The following is an 11360-nucleotide window of genomic DNA, read 5'->3' on the forward strand; positions in this document are numbered from 1 at the left end:
TTATTACATTATTGGTAGTACTAGATCAAGTATATTGTTTTAGTTTGGTATGAGATAATAGGTGGGATACATGATACATATACGGAGGCATGAGGTACAAAGGATGGTAGGTATTTTGCTCTGAGACTATGTACCCAAGTTTGTAAACCTCAGATGATGTTTTAAAAGGCCTGCAAGCTGGCAAAGGAATGGCAAAAATATATGGAGCCAAACAAAATCATGATACATAAAAAGATCCTGAAGACTGAGACAGAAATGGAAGAAAGGCCCCACAATGAATAAGAAAAGGAAATATTAATGTCCATTGAGGAAATTTCTATTCCCATAAGTAAAGGAATAAGAATTGTGTACTGATCCTGTGAGGGGAGTTCTAAGAAGATAAAACAGATAATAATATCTGACTAGAAGAGAGTACATACATTTGGTATTTCATGACAGGGACAATGAGACAGAAAATGAGTTGTTTGCATAGACCCTTTTGTCTTAGGATTGCAATTACCTGTAGCAATATTACAAAGCTGGCTCCCCTGGTCCAAGCAAAACAAATATAAAAAAAGAAGGGGAACTGCTGTTTTCCTGAGAAAGTATTTTTACCATCATTATTATTTTCTTTATACAGTATCCTCTAACTTTTGGAGACAATGACTTCTTAGAAAAGTGGCCTGGGCTGTCTTCTACTATGTTTAGTTTATACACTTATTTTTGTCATGGAGAACTTTAAGGCCATGTCAAAAAAATTAGGCAGTATGTACTGAAGATACATTGACAATCCGAATGTGCAGAGTTGTTATTCTTAGGGTATATTCAACAACCATATTACTTTAGAAAAATTACATTGTAATACCTTGAAAGCCCCATTAAAATACATAAACATGAAACATTTAATGTGCAATACTAACCGTCACTGCAGAAATTACCCAAAGCAGAAGAGTTCATCTAAAACGTGTTATTGAAAAGTAGGTGGTAAGTGAACATTAACTCCCTACGCCTCCATGTCAGTATGAATCGACAGCTAACAAACTGCATTTTAGAGACCATTTTTTGCCATAATATAAATTTCCTCTTAACCAAAATATGAGGCACAGAACAGTGAGCACATAATTTCACAAGAAGGCCACTATTTCTGAGATCCTTAAACTTAATAACATCCCAACTAATACACACACATACACACATACCCTACTGCCTATTTTTTTTTTTCCAAAATTCTTCAGTTGGGGTCTTTATGTATTTTTTATCATGGTATTTGGGTTCACTTTTATCGTGAGCCAAATAAGTATCTCAAGTAAATTATTCAAGATCTCTATTACCAATGCATTTAAAAATTAAGCAGAATACCTATAGCTATTTTTCATAAATATGATGTAGAGTAGGACACCTATAGCTACTCTTGTAAATACACACACACACACACACACACACACACACACACCAGCATAGAAATAGCCAAGCTAATTAACAATGCTATTTATTTAGAAAAACTTCCACAAAATGGACAAAGAAACTTCAGAAGTAATAATCACATTTGAAATTAATTAAATTTATGATGAATGAATACAGGTTCAAGGCCACATTTTTGCAGTTGTAATCAGCAAATTATTGCAGATGTAATACTTTTTCTAGAGTCAATACAGGCATTTCTAGTGACTCAGAGAACTGAGGCTCTTTCAGGGAAGTAACGCACAGAAATTAAAGGAGTAATAAGCACTACAATGTCCAGAAACAACTGAATGTGTAAGTGAAGAGTAAGTACAGTCCATATAATGAATATGTAACTTGACACACTGACAAAACCTTCTTGTCACAGATTAAACCCTACCTAGCCTATGATAAAAATAAATGAGTTACTGCATTTCTACTTATTGGCAATGGAAAAGTTGTACAAGAACTGAGAGAGTTAATGGAAAATTAATAATAAAAAGGAAGGGCAAAAATGATAAAAGTAGGGTGTTAGATAAGATATAGGGTCATAGACATTTATATAGTCAAGAGAGGAGAAGATTGAAGGGGATTTGATCACAGTCTATAAATACCTTACAAGTATCTGTATAAATGAAAGAATGTGATTATTCAAAGCATCATAAGATGGGAGGACAAGGAGCACTGATCTGAAACTAAAGAAGAAAATGTTCCAGCCTTATATGATATTAAGAAATACTTTCCAACAGTAAGAGGATTTGGCATTAGAAATAAAAACCAAGGACAATACATAAAGTTTAGAGAATGCCTGAAGATGATGTACCTACAAGTACAGAGAATAAATCAGAAATGATGAAGGGAAGAATGGAAAACAGTGAGGCTCACAGAATCAGAAGATACACTTGTTCAGAATGTGTGAAATGTGTTAGCTGCCGGTCTGTTATGTATGATTCTCCATTAAGTCTCATCCTAGGAAACTATACCAAAACTGGGAAAGCAGTTTAAACAAATGAAAAATTTTAGCCTATACTTTGATCAACTATTCTACTATGACAATTGATGATTTCCAGTTTTTGGCTATGTTCTTACATTTGATAAAGAGCAATACATTTAAGTGCTGTAAGTTAGAGTTGATAATAAATTTACATACATTCTTCACACATACAGAGATCTACACATAGCATACTCTTTATAACTGCCTTAAATATACAGGTTCAGAACCTCTACTATAGAAAGTTAAATAAGAATAAGAATAATAGAGATCACTAAAAACAAATTTATTTCTATAAGTAATACTTTTCCACCTGAGAAAAAAAGGAAAACCTAATAACTCACGTATTTCCTTTTCTTAAAAAGACAACTAGTATAAAAATAAATGTTAATTCTCTAAATAATGAAAAACTCTTTGTTTGTTGCTTTCAACCATTTGTCTTTTTCATAGTTCAAACTTTAGATTTTACTTTTTTCTTTCATTCTTTCCTCTTATGAGTGGACCTCCTAACACCTTATCAAAAGTTCTGGATTTTTTTTAGTTTTAAGAGAGATGCTTTAAGGAATAAGCAGCAGCTTACTTCTCTCTCAGTACAGGATGTAGATGAAGATAAATAAAGGAATTACTGCAAACAAGGAAGTGTTTAGCTGAAGCTAAATGAAAAGAATTTGCTGTAGACCCAATTCATTAATTCCCTCACTTTAAAACAGACAAAAAAGGAAAATTTTTCTTTCTAAAGATTCCATCTATTTGACAGAGAGAGATCACAAGTAGGCAGAGAGAGAGAGAGAGAGAGAGGAGGAAGCAGGCCCCCCGCCCAGCAGAGAGCCCGACGTGGAACTCGATCCCAGGACCCCGAGACCATGACCCGAGCCGAAGGCAGAGGCCCAACCCACTGAGCCACCCAGGCACCCCGGAAATTTTTTAAAATACTTATCACTTTCTCTGTATCAAGAGATGAACTAAATATATTTAAGAGTATGGGAAAGTTCTAGCTAAAGATGATTTTGATCCAATCAAGGCATTTGGTCTGCTTTGTTTCACTTCCCTAGTTTCTTGTACACATTACTTCGTAAGAATCAATACTTTTCAGGTGGACAAAGTGGAAGTTTTTCACAGGTGAAAACTAGTTGTCTAGGAGTTTACGATAGGGTGAGAAATCTCTAGGATGCTAGTCCTTATACTTTTGACAAGACTGACCATACATAAAGTCTGGGGAGAAAAGTAAGTGAAACCAGAGAGAGATGACATCCTTAGAGAACATAGAATATTTAATAAGAGCACGGGATGGGGGGGGGAAGCAGACTCAGCAGGTATTAAAAATTGGAGAAGGTAAAAATCACAGAGAAAATAATCACAAGAAAGATTTCAGAAGTTCAAAATTATAATATTTATAATCTGAAATCAGAATAAAGTGGTCACTGGGTTATTATTCTGGAATGAATATGCTAGTGATAGTCAGCAAGGAAGCCAAAAGCTCTTAACTGGTGAAATAAAGTATTTTAATAAATGATATCTTAGAGTTGGGTGGATTTTTTATAAACTTTAAGAATTATAAGAATTATAAACAAAATAGAAAATATATTAATAATTTAGATGTTCAAGTGAAGTAATTTCATTTGGCTTTTACATTAAGAGCATTATAGATCAAGTTCACCAAATTAAATATAATTCATTCTTCTGTCAAATATTCTTTTGTAGCATATGATTAGAACAATTAGAACACTTGATTATTAAATTTCCCTGTCTTAGGCTTAACACCAAAACATGTGACAGAAAAATGTCTAAAAATGAATAAAAGAGCAAGGATATAAAAAAGGATGTAGAGTCAATTATCATATGGTTTCGCTTATTTGTGGAGCATAAGGAATAACACGGAGGACAGGGGGAGATGGAGAGGAGAAGTGAGTTGGGGAAAACTGGAGGGGGAGATGAACCATGAGAGACTGTGGACTCTGAGAAACAAACTGAGGGTTTTGAAGTGGGAGGCTGGGTGAGCCTGGTGGTGGGTATTGTGGAGGGCATGTACTGCATGGAGCACTGGGTGTGGTGCATAAACAATGAATTCTGGAACACTGAAAAGAAATTTAAAAAAATAAATATAATTTTTTAAAAGGATGCAGAATATGTAATCTTACTGTATTAGCTCTATGACTTCTCTTTTTTGTTGCCACTAAAATATGTATCTATGTTGCTCTGATGACTGATGAACTAGCACAATTTCAAATTTTTCCTGTTTCTCCCTTCCTTCTTCCTTCTCCTCTTCCCTCCCTCCTTCTCCCTCCCTCTCTCTCTCTCATTTCTCTTAATCATCTAATTTGAAATGTTACTTAATGCGTTTAAATCAATTATGTGCCCCATACTTAAGACTGGCCTGTAATATTATTTCTTAAATCACACATTTTAGAAGACTTCAGTGCCTAACTAATGGAATTCTCGAAAAACCTATCAAAGTGTTTCAGAACATAAGAAATATATCAATGGGACAGAAACAGTTCTTCATTATGCTTTACACACAATTTTGCTCAACTGCTTATTTTAATTAGAGCAGAACTCTAGCTTCTGCTCATTGGTTTAGCATGAGCAATAAAATGAAGTTTATTTAATTTTCTAAAATAAGTAAAGCAGAGTAAAGTTAATTAAAAGTTAATTACAGAATAATGAATCATCTACCCTTGCTGTGCTAGTGTTGCCCAGATGATTAGATGCTGTCCTTCCTGAATACACTTCCATTCCCATAAGCTGAGTATTCTCTTCATTCAGTATAGGGATTTTCATTTGTGTACTTGAGAACTTTATGTTGCCTTCTTCTGAGGGCAGCTTTTTTACGGAAATAAGCACACAGAGGCACCCACAGACACCTTCCTGGTTTCTCTCTTTTTATATGCTTTCCCCAGGCATAATTTTCATTTAGACTTCTGATTGCCTTTTAAATTTGACAGAATATACCTATAAAATTCGTTAGTAATTGTTTCATTTCCCAGCATGGCATGTGTAGTTAACCTTGAAAGACGGATTGGGCGTTAACTGTAGTGAACCCAACCTTTGCCAGTATCACAAAGGTCATGGATCTGTTCTCTCTGGTCCTGTGTCTTCAAATAGAAGGTTTTGTACATACTAGAATTAGAATGCTTTTACTGCTCATTAATTCATCATTAAAATGATGTTAACTAATCATTCTCTATAAGGCTCTGGTGTACAGATTTTCTGGCATGAATTGCTGTAGCTTGGCTCCCAGCCATTTACAACTTGCTGAAAACAGCAGCATTCATGTTTTTGGTAGATTTAAATCTTTTGTGAAATTTTATTGTAAGTAGCAGGTCTTACAAATTGCACTGGGAATACAGTATGGCTTATACTGAGAGTATCTTTATTTTTATGAATGGATATATGTATGGAAATACCTGAACTTCAATTTCAATTTTGCAGCAGGGTTCTCTTAGCATAAGGAATAATATATAATGAATATTGTGTTCTCATCTCAATTATGTGTCTTGCACTTTGACATCATAAATACTAAGGCAATGTAGCAAATATTGTTACTTAAAATAGGGAAAGAAAATGAATCAGTCTAACTTATAGTATTTACACTGATTATGTATCCAGTCTATGTAAAAAGCTACAAACTATTAGTTTTGCAAAACTGTTCAATGATTCAATGATACAAATGCGTTATGAAGTAACTACAAACAAATGAATTTTGAATCTTTTTAAAAAAGTATACTGGGAAACAAATTGGGGATTGCTGGGGGCCAGTAGGGTCCTGGGTGATAGGTATTTAAGGAGGACACTTGATATAACAAGCACTAGGTGTTATACGCAACTGATGAATCACTAAACTCTACCTCTGAAACTAATAATACACTACATGTTAACTGAATTTAAAGAAAAACTTTTAAAAGGTATACTCTATATTCCACATCCAAACCTTCTGCTAACAGATACAGGTAGAAGCATTTATTTCCCTACATGCTGTTAATCAGATGTTAAATAAGAAGGAAATGGGTGGAAAAGATCTGAAAATAAAGTTTCAAGAGGGTCTTTTAAACAGGAACTGTGAGAAGTTGGAAGAAGGAGGGTGCAATCTTGCTTTCACAACTTCTTACTTGCTGTCATTCATCTTCACTACTCTAAAACTTTCCCTCACTCTTCTTTTAAATGTTTTTCCCCCTGCCTTTACATTTTAGTTATGTGTACAACTGCATTTGTACAATCAAAAAAGAAATAAATAAATCCAGTAAACTGAAATAAATAAATTCAGTTTAGAAATGCTGACTTCCATTTTAAATATCACTTTAAAATATTGATTCAAAAATTCATATTCATATCCACTTCACAAACACAGATACTGGCTATTCATTTGCTACAAAAAATATGCCGAATTAGGAAGGCACAATTTTGTAAGGTAAGTTGTGCACTTTTTTTTTCTTGGCATTAAAATTCTTTACGATAATGTTATTTAGATCCACTTGACTCAGATAACTCTCTTTAATAATACCTGAAATTCTTGGTAGAGAAAAGTAAAATAATTTAACCCATACTATAAAATTATAGGTAGTTTACTATAACTGAGCAGAAGTAAACAGGGTACATTGAGTAATGGAAATACCTTCTTTTGGCTTTTTGGTTAGAAAGAGAGATGTTCAAAATGTGCTAAGTTTTTGTTTTTTTTTGTGGGGGGGGGGAGGCTGGCTAAGTATACTTTATTGGTGGTACATGACAAGGTAGGGCCCCCTAAGCCCCTCCCCTTCTTCAGGGGCTCTGGGATAGAAACTGTGGAGGTCAAAAGATTCTCAGTGTGTTGGGGATGAGTTGGGGCAGTTACTCCCCAGTAGCTGAGGGCTGCCTCCTCTTGCTGGGCCTGGTGGTTCAGGTGGGTCTTACTCCTTGGAGGCTATGTGGACCATAAGGTCCACCACCTGGTTGCTGTAGCCAAATTTATTGTCATACCAGGAAATATGCTTGACAAAGTAGTCACTAAGGGCAATGCCAGCACCTGAATCAAAGGTAGAAGACTGAGTGTCACTGTTAAAGTCGCAGGAGACAACTTGGTCCTCAGTGTAGCCAAGGATTTCCTTGAGGGGCCCTCCAGTGCCTGCCTTATCAGCTTCTTGAGGTCATCATATTTGGTAGCTTTTTCTAGGCAGCAGGTCAGATCTGCGACTGACACACTGTGGGTGGGGACCTGGAAGGCCATGCCAGTAAGCTTCCCATTCAGTTCAGGGATGACCTTGCCTATAGCCTTGGCAGTGCTAATAGAAGCAAGAATAATGTTCTAGGCCGCCCTTGGCTATCATGTCACAGCTTTCCAGAGGGGTCGTTCACGGTCTTCTGGGTGGCAGTGATGGCATGAACTGTGGTCATGAGTCCCTCCACAATGCTGAAGTTGTCATGGATGACCCTGGCCAGAGGGGCCAATCAGTTGGTGGTGATAGAGGCACTGCTGACCATCTTGAGGGAGTTGTCATATTTCTTATGGTTCACACCCATCACACACATGGGGGCATCAGCAGAAGGGGAAGACATGATGACTCTATTGGACCCACCCTTCAAGTGATTCCAGCCTTCTCCATGGTGGTGAAGACCCCAGTAGACTCCACAGCATACTTAGCAGCACCACCCCATTTGATGTTGGTGGGATCTTGCTCCTGGAAGACGGACATGGGCTTTCCATTGATGACAAGTCTCCTGTTCTCAGCCTTGATGGTGCCATGGAATTTCCTGTGATGGAATCATACTGGAACATGTAGACCATGTAGTTGAGGTCAATGAAGCGGTCATTGATGGTGACAATATCCACTTTTCCAAAGTTAAAAGCAACTTGGTCAAATCCGTTTCCTCTGACCTTCACCATTGTGTCTTGGGGACTCTGCTGGCACTGCACCAGAAGATGCAACTGTCTGTCGAATGGGGAGGAACAGGGAGCCATGTGCGAAACAGTTTCATACTGTCTTCACTGCTGGAGCAGAACTAGGTTTCTAAGTGTTTCATCCTCCATAGAGACAAGTTTGTGATTAAGGATTACAACCTTAACAATCACAAATCATTTCTATTAAGAACACAACAGAAAAAAACTTATGGATTATAAAGCACTATACATATATAAAGATCTATTATATTATTATTATCTCTTGTTATTATAACCAATTTATACATTTACTTAGAATTCAAGTTTTACTATTTTTATGTGTCTATGCCAGTTAGTGAATAGGCAAATATCCAGTTGATATGTCAAGATCATCCAGTTAATTTATAAATTTAACACAAAGTGATTGGCAGATAGTGCCATGAAACATAAAATTTCTTTGCATTGAACCGTATGAGTCACCTATTTGAACCAGAATACAGTATATAAATATGTTCATAAGAATTGTTTATATAGGGGCACCTGGGTAGCTCAGTGGGTTAAAGCCTCTGCCTTTGGCTCGGGTCATGATCCCAGGGTCCTGGGATCGAGCCCCACATCTGGCTCTCTGCTCAGCAGGGAGCCTGCTTCCTCTTCTCTCTCTCTGCCTGCTTCTCTGCCCACCTGTGATCTCTGTCAAGTAAATAAATAAAATCTTTAAAAAAAAATTATATATTGAACTAATTATTTTTTCACATTTTTGAGCTCTTATTTACTGAATCAAAAGTTTGAACTTTTTTTTTTAAGATTTTATTTATTTGACAGACAGAGATCACAAGTAGGCAGAGAGGCAGGGAGATAGAAAGAGGAAAGCAGGCTCCCTGCTGAGCAGAGAGTGGGATGTGAGGCTAGATGTGGGACTTGATGTGGGGCCCAATACAGGGCTTGATGCGGGGCTTGATCCCAGGACCCTGGGATCTGACCTGAGCTGGAGGCAGAGGTTTTAACCCACTGAGCCACTCAGGCACCCCAAAAGTTCAAACATTCTAAGAAGTATATAATTGGCAGCACCACGTAGGAAATCATGAGAAATCATAGATGAAATAATAATGCAGCAAGCGCCCATTTAAATAATGAGTCAGAGTGTATTTCAAAAAAATATATATGTATTAAATAAATATCATTGTGTAAAATCATAGTATAACACATACATATTAAATAAGTTAAATACATGTAACATATCAGAACTAGTTTATAATAATTATTAACCATATAGAGTGAGAAAAGCAAGAAAGTAATGAATTAATCTTAAGACAATTAGTACAGTAGGGTAGGATGTGTTTCATGTACATAAAATCAAAGTGAATGATGGGAGATCCATGGACATAATATGTTTATTAACATTTTTTCTCTGCTTCACAGAAAATTTCTGCTCCATATACTGTAAGAAAACAAAAACTATGCAAAATTAGTCGCAAATGTCTTTAATTCTGCCAGCTAAATTAATCTCTGAAGGAAAATATAAATTCATACACCACTGCCGATCTGCAAATGTTGTTTAGGGACTCGGGCAACTAATGCAGTAATACACGAACAGATCGACAAGGCAGTCCTACTCTAACAGAGTATTTGTAGCAAGAAAAAAACTTTTGCTGGATTCATGACCCAATATTGAGATTCCTGCTTCTAGAACCTAAATAAGAATCTGTGCTACCTGTTTCAGGCATGGTGATCTCCAGTTCTGTCTGAGATAAGAGGGGCATAACATTAGCACTTCTAAAGGGGAAGTGGAAAACCAGTGACTCAGTTATACGAACAGCACGCTGCTACAGGTCTGTATACTTTCAGAACCACCACCTCTCCCCACTTCACTTACTACCATCACTACCCACCCTTGTCTCATTGGTTTTCTCTCTTTTCTCTCTATCCTCTACACATACCAGTCATGACCTTCCTGCCTCTCGGCCCTCAGGGCTGTTGCTTCTTCATGGAACACTGTGTCCTGGATATGTGTCTGTTCCTTCCTTTACCTCCTTCAGATCTTTGATCAAATATCAATCTCCCAGTGAGACTTTCCTCCATGCTTAAAACTGCAATCCTTCTCCAATCCTTCCTATGCCCCTTGACTGCTTTCATTTCTCTTGTTTTATTTATTGTGTATCTCTAACCACTAGGATGTAAGCCCCCTGCAGACAGGGGTTTTTATCTCTTCTGTTCATTGATGTATCCGCCATCCCAGAACAATGCCTGGTACTTATGTGCACGCAGGTAAAACATTTTTTGAGTGAATGAATGTAAATCATTAAAATATCTCACTGAAGGAAAGAGAAAATTCTTACCCCCAAATAACAGCATGATTATCAAATACACCTCCTTTGTAACTATTTAGGTCTCAGCACTACAGCTTGAAGCAAGCAAAGCCAAACTCTTAAGTCATTTCTACCATTGCCTCAGATACGTTTTTCTCTACGTGGTGGTTTTACGATCTCTTCTGTTCCAGCTCCATTTATCCCACACATCAACTACTCCGGTAGCCAATTAGAGCTCATCTCTCAGTTCCGTAGTTTTAAGGGATGCATAGAGGGAAAAGAACACAGGCAGGCAATGTGACCCTTCACTTTTATAAAATTAAAACACTAACCTGTGTTTACATGACTGGCTGAATATGAATCTCATATTCTTCCTTCTATTCTCACACTTCTTGAATATCAGGAAGTAGTGGAAAGCAGGACAATTTGAAGCTTACTATTAATTAAAATTATTTACAAGCCCAGTTAATTTCCTACAGTAACACTTCAAGGGTTATGTTGACAGATCCATATTGAAGGCAATTAAAGTCACATAGCTTCCTCTTGCCAAAAAACAAAACCTAGCCAAAGAAATTCTTAAACATTCCTTTTTCATTCAAATATAAGATTATATATTGGTTTTGGTTAACCCCCACAAAAAAATGACCAAATGTGGGGGGAAGTGGGGTTTACAAGCTTTACAAGCAACTATTCCCACTTGCAAAGTAGCAAATTATAAGATGAGCTGGAGATGGTAGCCCTATTCCATGTAACAGACAGGTGTCCACATCACAGGAAAAGTCACTGCTCTTGAACC

At 36.7% G+C, this 11360-nt stretch overlaps 1 pseudogene across 1 annotated transcript; it reads right to left on the bottom strand.

Annotated features, from left to right (window-relative positions):
* Positions 1-7290: 7290 nt before the first annotated feature.
* Positions 7291-8339, bottom strand: LOC308352546 (glyceraldehyde-3-phosphate dehydrogenase-like; annotated as a pseudogene). The gene has a single exon. The product of its transcript is annotated as a glyceraldehyde-3-phosphate dehydrogenase-like (transcript).
* Positions 8340-11360: the final 3021 nt, after the last annotated feature.

The sequence above is a fragment of the Martes martes genome (genome assembly GCF_963455335.1).
Source record: "Martes martes genome assembly, chromosome: 11".
Classification (NCBI taxonomy): domain Eukaryota; kingdom Metazoa; phylum Chordata; class Mammalia; order Carnivora; family Mustelidae; genus Martes; species Martes martes.